At 42.5% G+C, this 11,643-nt stretch overlaps 1 long non-coding RNA gene across 1 annotated transcript; it reads left to right on the top strand.

The window, feature by feature from the left end:
- The first annotated feature begins 772 nt into the window (after nucleotides 1–772).
- Nucleotides 773–9,740, top strand: LOC107967519 (uncharacterized). The gene is made up of 3 exons (XR_010148315.1): nucleotides 773–954; nucleotides 4,017–4,175; nucleotides 9,286–9,740. It is a non-coding gene; the product is annotated as an uncharacterized LOC107967519 (long non-coding RNA).
- The last annotated feature ends 1,903 nt before the right edge of the window (nucleotides 9,741–11,643 follow it).

Here is an 11,643-nt window from a genome sequence, read left to right on the forward strand (position 1 = left end):
ACCTTTGAAACAAGGGACCTGTCCAGGCTTCCTTCTGATGGCCAACCCACCTCTAATGCTGGCCAGTCTATCTTCCACAAAGTTTTAAGTTTTCCTGGTGTCATAGTACTCCATAGTCTCCCTTAAATTTCTTGAAATTTTTCAACATAGTTCCTAGTGGAGTGGGCTTACTTTGTGCCTGACCCATGCTTCTTTGAGACAAAACACCATGCTCACACCACACGCACACCACAAAACAAAGAACAGGTAAAAAGGGCACACACACACTTTTGCAGTCTACACCAAACCAAAATCAGAGTATCAAGAAATCCAAGCCAGGTCAAAACCAAAACCAAAGTATCAAGCAATCCAAATCAAGTCAAAAACAAAAACCAAAGTGCTGGTACAGGCACACCGTGGGTGATCAGGCCACGCTTCCACCCAAATGGAGTAGGCAAGTTCCCAAGACCAGTCCTGTCAAGCAATTCAAACCAAGTCAAAACCAAAACCAAAGTGCCGATAAAGGCACGTTGTGGGTGATCAGGCCACGCTTCCACTCAAATGGAGTGGGAAAGTTCCTAAAACCGGTCTTGTCAAGCAATTCAAACCAAGTCAAAACCAAAACCAAAACCAAACCAAAGTGCCATTAAAAGCATGCCGCGGGTGATCAGGCCACGCTTCCACTCAAATGGAGTAGGCAAGTTCCAAAGACTAGTTTTACCAAGTTTCAGATGTCCACACTCTAAGTACCAGTTCTTTCCTGGTGTTCAGCCACTGCATTGATCCTCCACAGGGGCCTGCCACACACTGCTCTGGCGAGGCATCCCACCCGGGCAAATGCCTACCCAGGAGCGCTCTCAGGATCTGCGTCACTTGGGCTGGTCGAAGTCCCCCACAGGGATGTTCCACAGGGCAGGCTTAAGCCGCCTAAGGAGCTGTCTCGACCATCTGCCAATCACCTTGCTTCCCGATCAGGTAACCAAGAAATGTAGCAGGACAAGCTGCAGACAAAACCCCTCAGACACCGAGTTAAAGAAGGAAGCAGTTTATTCAGCCAGGAGCATTGGCAAGGCTCCTGTCTCAAGAGCCGAGCTCCCCTAGTGAGCAATTCCTTTCCCTTTTAAGGGCTCACAACTCTAAAAGGGGGTCCACTTGAGAGGGTTGTGATCCATTGAGCAAGCAGTGGGTACGTGACTGGGGTCTGCATGCATTGGTAATTAGATCAGAACAGAACAGGACAGGGATTTTCACAGTGCTTTTCTATACAATGTCTGTAATCTATAGAAAACATAACCGATTAGGTCAGGGGTTGATCTTTAACTACCAGGCCCAGAGTGTGGTGCCAGGCTGTCTGCTTGTGGACTTCATTCCTGCCTTTTAGTTTTTACTTCTTCTTTCTTTGGAGGCAAAAATTGGGCATAAGACAATATGAGGGGTGGTCTCCTCCCTTATTTGTACAACCTAATATTTACTCTGAACCTCATTCCATCAGAATGGAAAAAAAAAGTATTACCAGCCCTTCATCGGACACTTGGACCCCAGCATGGAGGTCATTCTCTCAGGCCAAGTGTCAGTTGAGGGTGGACTAGGGTGGGTGGGCTAGGGACGAGGGCAGTGACCACCAGATGGAGCTGTCTTAGAAGCCCCTTTGGAGACCAAGCCAAGGGAGATCAAAGGGCTGGAATTCTCCCCAGGGCTTTTCCTCAGCGAGAAGCACCACCCGTGCAAGACATTATAGCAAGGAGTTGGAAAGCTGATAATACAAAGTTTAGAGACTATCAATTATTTAAAATCTATTTTTGACTAATTTATCTTTCTAACATCTCTATAAAATGGTCATTTAGTTGCAAAGAGTATGCAACTAAAAAATGCAAGATGGGTGAAGACTTATAGCGGTTGCTGGGCAGTTATTAATATTATTTTTCTGGACTTTGTGATGTCTGTGGTTTTTGTCAGTATTTCAAAATCTACAATGATTCTTCTCATTTTAAATACTGACTTTATGACATCATTTAATTCTTTATTACATAAGTTTATTTACTCTAAATAAATATTGAATTTATTACATAATTTTAGAGCCCCACAATTGTATATGTTTCAGGCTCCACGGAGCATATATCCACGCTTTTTTTTTTTTTTTTCTGAGACAGGGTCTCGTTCTGTCACCCAGGTTGGAGTGCAGTGGCACGATCTTGGCTCGCTGCAACCTCCACCTCCTGGTTCAAGTGATTCTCCCACCATAGCCTCCTTAGTAGCTGGGACTACAGACGCACACCAACACGCCTGGCTAATTTTTTTTTTTTTTTTTTTTTTTGGTAGAGACAGGGTTTCACCAAGTAGCCCAGGCTAGTCTTGAACTCCTGGGTTCAAGTGATCCACCCACCTCGGCCTCCCAAAGTGCTGGGATTATAGGCATGAGCCAACTGCCTGACCTAATCATATATCCACTTTTTTTTTTTTTTTTTTTTTTTGAGACAGAGTCCGTCGCCCAGGCTGGAGTGCAATGGCATGATCACTGCAACCTCCGCCTCCCGGGTTCAAGCGATTTTCCTGCCTCAGCCTCCCAAGTAGCTGGGATTACAGGTGCACGCTACCACACCTGGCTAATTTTCTGTATCTTCAGTAGAGACGAGGTTTCACCATGTTGGCCAGGCTAGTCTCGAACTCCTGACCTCAGGTGATCCACCTGCCATGGCCTCCCAAAGTGCTGGGATTACAGGTGTGAGCCACCATGCCTGTCCCCAAGATTTTTACCTTTGTACCAGTGTGGCCCTTTCAGGTGCTGCAGCTCTGTTTTCATGGCATACTTAAGGTTCAATTGACCTTTTGTCAGGCTTAAATTATGTGCCTAGGACAAGAGCTTGCTAAGAGTTCTGCCTGCACAGTTTTGAGTGACATAGGTTATTCATTTATTGAGTACCTACGACGTGCCTGCTTTAGGCATGTGTGGGTATATCAGTGAACAAAATACAAAAATCATGCCCTCATAGAGCTTAAATTCTAGAAGAGAAAAACTAAATAATAAGCATAGTAAGTAAATTGTATAGTATTGTTAGAGTATAAGTGCTGTAAAATAGAGTAGGATAATTGGTATCGGAAGTTCAGAGAGATGGAGGCTGAGGTGGGTGGATCACCTGAGGTCAGGAGTTCAAGCCCACCCTGGGCAACACGGTGAAACCCTGTCTCTACGAAAAATACAAAAATTAGCCAGGTGTGGTGGCACGCACCTGTAATCTCAGCTACTCCCGAGGCTGAGGCACAAGCATCACTTGATTCCAGGAGGCGGAGGTTGCAGTGAGCCGAGATCTCGCCAGCCTGGGTGACAGAGTGAGACTCTGTCTCAAAAAAAAGAAGAAGTTCAGAGAGATGGACATGTAGAAATTACAGAGGTGATAGGCTTCATTGGGAAGTGAGACTTGAGCAATAACTTGGAGGAGACGAGGGAGGGATTGCACAACACGGGATCCAAGGAAAGAGTATTTCAGGCAGAGGAACAGTAAGGGCTAAAGCCTTAAGTAGAAACATGCCTGGCACAGGTGAAGAACAGTAAGAAGGCCACTGCAGTGGTATAAATTAGGGCAGAAGTACAGGAGATGCAGTCAGAGAGGTAGTGTAGCAGGGGAAGATCATGTAGGGGCTTGAAAGACTTGGGACTTTGGCTTTTTTGTTCCGAGGAAAATAGGTAACCATTGCAGGGTTTTTAGCAGAGGACTAACATAATATGACTTACCTTCTTACAGTAACACTGGCTGCTGTTTGAAAATAAATTGTGGAGATTCAAGGGTAAAAGCAGTACAGTTAGAAGGTTCACACCAAAGTGGTAGTGGTAGAGGTGGTGGGAAGTAGATTCTGGATATATTTTGAAGGTAAAACCAATATAATTTGCTGGCAGATTGGATGTGGGATGTAAGAGAATGAGGAGTCAAGGATGACACCTAGGTTTTTAGTTGTATGTATTATTTATCTACTGTTTTGTAACAGAGCACTACAAAACTCAGTGGCTTAAAACAATAATCATTTATTATGTTATCTTTGAGGCCAGGCATGGTGGCTTATGCCTGTAATCCTAGCACTTTGGGAGGCTGAGGTGGGAGGATCCTTCAAAGCCAGGAGTTCAAGACCAGCCTGGGTAAGGGTAACAAAGCGAGATGCCAGCTCTACAAAAAAGAAAACAAGAATTTGAGAGCACCTTGCAGGTAAGTCAGTCAGTCACTCTTGCTGGCTAGCACAGTTCTTTCATAAAATAGTGTGAAATTGGGTCTCCAGAATAGTGTTGACATGCTTATTTGGGGTCAAACACAAGATGAGTTCAGGTCTCTGGGCTATCGACAGTCCTCTACCAACCCTTGGTCATGAGCCATGTGTTGGGGACCTTGTGCTGGCCTTCCTTTGTCAGTGTTCTGACTGTGGAACTGCTGGTGGTCCACAGCACCTGAAGACTACAGAGTGGTAGCAGACATCTTTTATTCTGTGTATGACTGCATGCCATCTCCTTTCTGCCCCATCAGTCGCACCCAGGGTAGTTACCCCACCCTGGCAGAAGATTCCATGATAGGTGTCAGGCAGTCCTCCCTGGGTAGTCCAATGATTTTGGGATTGTTGCTACACAGTGCCAAAGGGCCCTTTCCAACTGATGTCCTCTTTTGCTTCTGACTGATGTAGTGATGCAATGCTCCCTCCATGTTTGTCTTAAGTCATGCCAAATGAGGCATGCAGGAATGGGATCACTCCTCTTGCTGCACCCGTGGGCCCTTCACACATCTTCCCTGTTGGTGATGGTGTCCAAAAGATAGGCATGTGGTCATCATTCAAAGAACTGATAGCCTAGGAATGTCATAATTATGGTTTAAAGTGTGCAAAAGAAGATAGGGTTAGAAGAAGTGATGCTCTATGTTTATTAGATAAAATTCTGAGTGAAAATTTAACATGACCATAAAACAAATTATTGTTTACATTTTTGGGCATTCTCTGGGTAAGACTTGCATTTGTGATCATAATCAAGAAAATACAGTAATAAAATAAAACAAAATAAAATAAAAAAATTTAAAAAAGAAAATACAGTAATAATTTTTGAGAGAGTCATGGACGACATCATGAATAATGTATCATGAGTAATGTTGTAACCAAGAGTATTAAGGAACTCCAGAAACAAAAATGTCTACATTGTTTCACTACAAACAGGTTGCAAAGACCTATGGAATTATAGTAACAGGAGTTACTACCTTTTTCTCTTGGTGGGAGATATGAATAGCCAGGAATGGCATATTTGACAATAAAGAACATGAAGAACATGATTTTTGGACCTGAACAAGAAAAGGTGGTACCTTCACACTGTGAAGAATCATCACATGCTCTGATATGGACAATAAGCTGATATCTCTTTTCTACCCATTATTCTAAGTCTTCATTGATATATCATTTTGCTATATGTCATTATACTTCACACAGTCTCATAAACTTTGTGATACATTTAAAAATTGAGACATAATTTACATATCATAAAATTTACCATTTTAGGCCAGGCGTATTGGCTCACACCTGTAATCCCAGCACTTCGGGAGGCCAAGGCGAGTGGATCACTTGAGGCCAGCAGTTTGAGACCAGCCTGTGCAATGTAGTGAAACCCCATTTCTACTAAAAATACAAAAATTAGCTGGGCGTGGTGGCACACACCTGTAATCACAGTTACTCAGATGGCTGAGGCACAAGAATCTCTTGAACCCAGTAGGTGGAGATTGCAATGAACCAAGATTGTGCCACCGTACCCCAGCCTGGGTGACAGAGTGAGAGTCTGTCTCAGAAAAAAAAAAAATACCATTTATTTTTTAATTATTATAAATTACCGGCCCAATTTTTTTTTTAATTGAGAAAGGGTCTCGCTCTGTCACCCAGGCTGGAGTGCAGTGGTGCAAACATGGGTCACTGCAGCCTTGAACTCCTGGGCTCTAGCAATCCTCCTGCCACAGCCTCCCGAGTAGCTGGAACCACAGGTGTGTACAACCATGCCTTGCATTTTAAAACATTTTTTTTTGGCCAGGCACAGTGGCTCACACTTGTAATCCCAGCACTTTGGGAGGCCAAGACGGATGGATCATGAGGTCAGGAGATCTAGACCATCCCGGCCAACATGGCAAAACCCCATCACTACTAAAAATACAAAAATTAGCTGGGCATGGTGGAGCATGCCTGTAATCCCAGCTACTCGGGAGGCTGAGGCAGGAGAATCACTTGAACCAGGGAGTCGGAGGTTGCAATGAGTCGAGATGGTGCCACTGCACTCCAGCCTGGCGACAGAGCGAGACTCCATCTCAAAAACAAAACAAACAAACAAACAAAAAACAATTTTTTTTTCTGTAGAGGCGGGATCTTGCCATGTTGGCCAGGCTGGTCTCCAACTCCTGGACTCAAGTGATCCTCCTGTTTCAGCCTCCCAATGTGAAATTCACCCTTTTAAAGTGTACATTTTAGTCATTTTTAGAATATTCCCAAGATTGTGCAATCACCACTAATTCCAGAACCTTATTTTCATTCAAAAAATATTTTTACATTAAAATATTTGAGACAGGGAGTCGATCTGTTGCCCAGGTTAGAGTACAGTGGTACAATAATGGCTTACTGCAGCCTTGACATCCTGGGCTCAAGCAATCCTCCCACCTCAGCCTCCCAAGTAGCTGGGACTACAGGTGTGCACCACCATACCTGGCTAATTAAAAAAATTTTTTTTTAATTTTGTAGAGACAGGGTCTCACTATGTTGCCTAGGCTGGTCTTGAACTCTTGGGCTCAATCAATCCTCTCACCTTGATGCCCCAAAATTCTCGGATTACAGGCATGAGCCACCATGCCCAGCCCTCAAAACATTTTTATTACCCTCCAAAAAAATCCCTCCATTCATTAGCAGGGTTAATTTCCTTCTCTCTTTCTCCACAACCGCAACAATTACTAATTTACTTTCTGTCTCTAGATTTGCCTATCCTGGAAATTTCATAGAATCATACAATATGTGGCTTTTGGTATCTCACTTCTTTAACTTAGCATAATATTTTAAAGTTCATCCATGTTGTAGCATGTATCAGTACTTCATTCCTTTTTATGGCTGAATTATATTCCATTGTATGATTATACTACATTTAGTTTGTCCATTCACTTTAAATGTCCAATGATGGACATTGGGTTGTTTCCACTTTTTGGCTATTATGAATAATGCTGCTATGAGCATTCATGTACAAATTTTTGTGTGGACATATGCTTTCATTTATTTTGGATATATACCTAGGAGTAGAGTTACTGGATCATATGGTAACTTTATTTTATTTTTGAGAGAGTCTCACTGCTGCCAAGGCTGAAGTGCAATGGTGCAATCTCGGCTCACTGCAACCTCTGCCTCCTGGGTTCAAGCAATTCTCCTGCCTCAGCCTCCCAAGTAGCCAGGATTACAGATGCCTGCCACCAGGCCCGGCTAATTTTTTGTAGTAGAGACGGGGTTTTGCCATGTTGGCCAGGCTGGTCTCAAACTCCCAAACTCAGGTGATCTGCCCGCTTCGCCTCCCAAAGTGCTGGGGTTACAGGTATGAGCCACCGTGCCTGGCCATATGATAACTTTAGATTTAACTTTTTGAGGAATTGCCAACCTGTTTTCCAAAGTGGCTGTACCATTTTATGTTCTCATCAGCAGTTTCTGTGGTCACTAATTTATCTACATCCTTGCCAACATTCCTTATTACCCATGGTTTTCTTTATAGCTATCTTATTAGATGCGAAGTGATATTTCACTGTGTTTTTGCTTTGCATTTCCCTAATGACTAATCATGTTGAGTATCTTATTGGCCATTGTATATCTTCTTTGGAGAAATGTCTATTCAAGACTTTTGCCCATTTTTTTTTAACTTGGGTTGTCTTTTATTGTTGAGATATTAAGAGCTCTTTATATATTCTGGATACTTATCAGATATATAGCTTGCAGATATTTTTTCTCCCATTCCATGGGCTGTTTTTTAATCCTTCTTAATGATTTTTTGAAGCAAGAACTTTTTTTTTTGAGACGGAGTCTTGCTCTATTGTCCAGGCTGGAGTGCAGTGGCACAATCTTGGCTCACTGCAACCTCCACCTCCCAGGTTCAAGCTATTCTCCTGCCTCAGCCTCCCGAGTAGCTGGGACTATAGATGCGTGCCACCATGCCTGGCTAATTTTTTGCATGTTTAGTAGAGGCAAGTTTTCACCGTGTTAGCCAGGATGGTCTTGATCTCCTGACCTTGTGATCTGCCCACCTCAGCCTCCCAAAGTGCTGGGATTACAGGTGTGAGCCACTGCGCCCGCCCCTTTTTTTTTCTTTTCTTTTTTTTTTTTTTGAGACGGAGTCTCACTCTATCACCCCGACTGGAGTGCAGTGGCGCAATCTTGGCTCACTGCAACCTCTGCCTCCTGGGTTCGAGCGATTCTCCTGCCTCAGCCTCCCAAGTAGCTGGGACTACAGGCACCCACCACCACACCTGGCTAATTTTTTTTTTTTTTCTATTTTTAATACAGTTGGGGTTTCACCATATTGGCCAGGCTGGTCTCAAACTCCTGACCATGTGATCTGCCCACCTTGGCTTCCCAAAGTGCTGGGATTACAGGCATGAGCCACTGAGCCCGGCCAGAACATTTTTAATATTGAAGAAATCCAATTTATCCATTTTCTTTGGTTGCTTGATAAAATCTGTGTTGCTTGAGCTTTATGTGTCATATCTAAGAATGTAATACATTTTAAATCAAATCATTATATAGATGGGATCTCATTAAAAACAAATTTGCCTGGGGACCCACACACTGTAAGAGTGGCCCTGTTTCCATTACTGAGTTTTGTCCACTTTCAAAGGGAAGGGAATTAGACTACACCTTTTGAAGGTGGGATATCAAAGAATTTAAGAACATATTTACAGCCACTACTTGAGCACCTAGAAGGATGGAGTTGCCATCAACTGCAATTTTTATACCAATTTTTCAAATGGAAAAAATAAAAGACTTGGAAGGCTAATGCTTCCCCCAAATGGGGGAAAGCATACTTCTGAAAATTAAAACTGAGGTAGTTTTTTTTTGCCATTCTATGAGTTTTACACTGATAAACATGTTTACTAATCACTTATCACAAATTAAATAGTAGAGCAAATTTCTAAACAATGTCCTATAGATAATAAACATCTTTTGACTATGCATACAAAATGCTGTACCTCAATTGTTCCCAGTCCTGGTTACTCTCTCAGCAGTATAATTAGAAGCCACATTTGAGATGGTTTTTTAAACATGATCTTCAATGCTTTGACACAGATTTCATCGGGAAGTTGAGTCCATATCCTCTCCCCATGAATGTGGGCAATTTGTGGCTGTTTCAACGAACAGACTACAGAATAAGTGATGCTGTGTGACTTCTATGGTTGTGTCATGAAAAGCTATTCAGTTTCTGCCTAAGTCTCTTGGAACATGCTTGCTCTTGGGATACTTCCTGTTAGAACCCAGCCACCAGCTTGTGAACCCAAGCCACTTGAAGAGGCCATCTTTAGGTGCTCAGGTCAACAATCCCAACTAAGCCCAGCTTTTGAGTCATCCTAGCCCAGATGCTACACATGTGAATGAAGGAGACTCCAGATGATTCCGGTCATTTGAGTCCTTCCAGCTGATACCCTGCTGTGCCCAGTCCAAATTCCTGTTGCATAGAATCTATGAGCCAAATAAAATTGTTGTTGTTTTATGCCACCAAGTTTGGGGTGGCATAGATATTGAAACAGTGTACCCTCTTTTTTAAAAATTTTATTTATTTTTTATTTCAATAGGTTTTGGGGGAATAGGTGGTATCTGGTTACATGAATAAGTTTTTTAGTGGTGATTTCTGAGATTTTGGTGCACCCATCACCAGAGCAGTGTACACTGTACCCACTGTATAGTCTTTTATCTCTCACCCCTGTCCCACCCTTTCCCGAGTCCACAAAGTCCAACTGTGTCATTCTTCTGCCTTTGCATCCTCAAAGCGTAGCTCCCACTTATGAGGGAGAACATAATGATGTTTGATTTTCCATTCCTGAGTTACTTCACTTAGAACAATGGTCTCCAATTCCATCCAGGTTGCTGCAAATGCAATTATTTAGTTCCTTTTTATGGCTGAGTAGTATTCCATGGTGTATATACCATATTTTCTTTTTCTACTAGTTGATCGATGGGCATTTGGTCTGGTTCCATATTTTTGCAATTGCAAATCGTGCTGCCACAAACATGTATGTGTCAGTATCTTTTTCATATAATGACTTCGTCTGGGTAGACATCTAGGAGTGGGTTTGCTGGATCAAATGATAGATCTACTTTTAGCGCTTTAAGGACTCTCCACACTGTTTTCCATAGTGGTAGTATTCGACCAACAGTATAAAAGTGTTCCCATTTTACCACATCCATGCCAGCATCCGTTATTTTTGATTTTTTGATTATGGCCATTCTTGCAGGAGTAAGGTGGTATTGCATTTCCCTGATAATTAGTGGTTTTGATTTGCATTTCCTTGATAATTAATGATGTTGAACATTTTTTGTATGTTTTTTTGTCATTTGTATATCTTCTTTTGAGAATTGTCTATTCATGTTCTTAGTGTTTTTTGTTTGTTTGTTTGTTTTTTGAGACAGAGTCTCACTCTGTCACCCAGGCTGGAGTGCAGTGGCGCAATCTCAGCTCACTTCACTGCAACCTCCCCTATAGGGTTCAAGCGATTCTCCTCCCTCAGCCTCCTAAGTAGCTGAGATTACAGGCACATGCCACCGTGCCCAGCTAATTTATTTTTGTTTTGAGATGGAGTCTTGCTCTGTTGCCCAGGCTGGAGTACAGTGGCACAATCTCTGCTCACTGCAACCTCCTTCTCCCAGGTTCAAGTAATTCTCCCTGCGTCAGCCTCCCAAGTAGCTGGGATTACAGGCGCCTGCCACCATGCCTGGCTATTTTTTTTTTTTTAATTTTTAGTAGAGACAGGGTTTCACCATGTTGGCCAGGCTGGTCTTGAACTCCTGACTTCAGGTGATCCACCCGCCTCGGCCTCCCAAAATGCTGGGATTATAGGCGTGAGCTATTGCACCCGGCTGGTTGTTTTTTTGTTTGTTTGTTTTGTTTTGTTTTGTTTTGTTTGTATTTTTAGTAGAGGCAGGGTTTCACTATGTTGGCCAGGCTAGTCTCGAACTCTTGACCTCAAGTGATCCGCCCACCTCAGCCTTCCAAAGTGCTGGGATTACAGGTGTGAACCACCGTGCCCAGCCTGAAACAGTGTTTTTTCTACAAATTAACAAGAAAAAAAACAACATAAAAGTGGGCAAAGGGTATAAACGCTCAAAAGTATAAAATTCCTAGAAGATAACATAGGAGAAAATGTAGATGGCGTTGGATTTGGCCATGCCTTTTTAGATATAACACCAAAGGTATAATCCTATGAAAGAAATAATTGATAAAGGTTGACTTCATTAAAACAAAAATTTTCTGCTTTGCAAAAGACACTGTCAAGAGAATCAAAAATTGAGCTACGGACTGGGAGAAAATATTTGCAGAAGACATAAGGGCTATTAACCAAAATAAACAAAAAACTCTTAAAACTCGACAATACGAAAACAAACAACCCTATTTTTAAAAAATGGGCCATTTTGTTCACTTGATCTGAAAGA

Source organism: Pan troglodytes, chromosome 10 (assembly GCF_028858775.2).
Source record: "Pan troglodytes isolate AG18354 chromosome 10, NHGRI_mPanTro3-v2.0_pri, whole genome shotgun sequence".
Classification (NCBI taxonomy): domain Eukaryota; kingdom Metazoa; phylum Chordata; class Mammalia; order Primates; family Hominidae; genus Pan; species Pan troglodytes.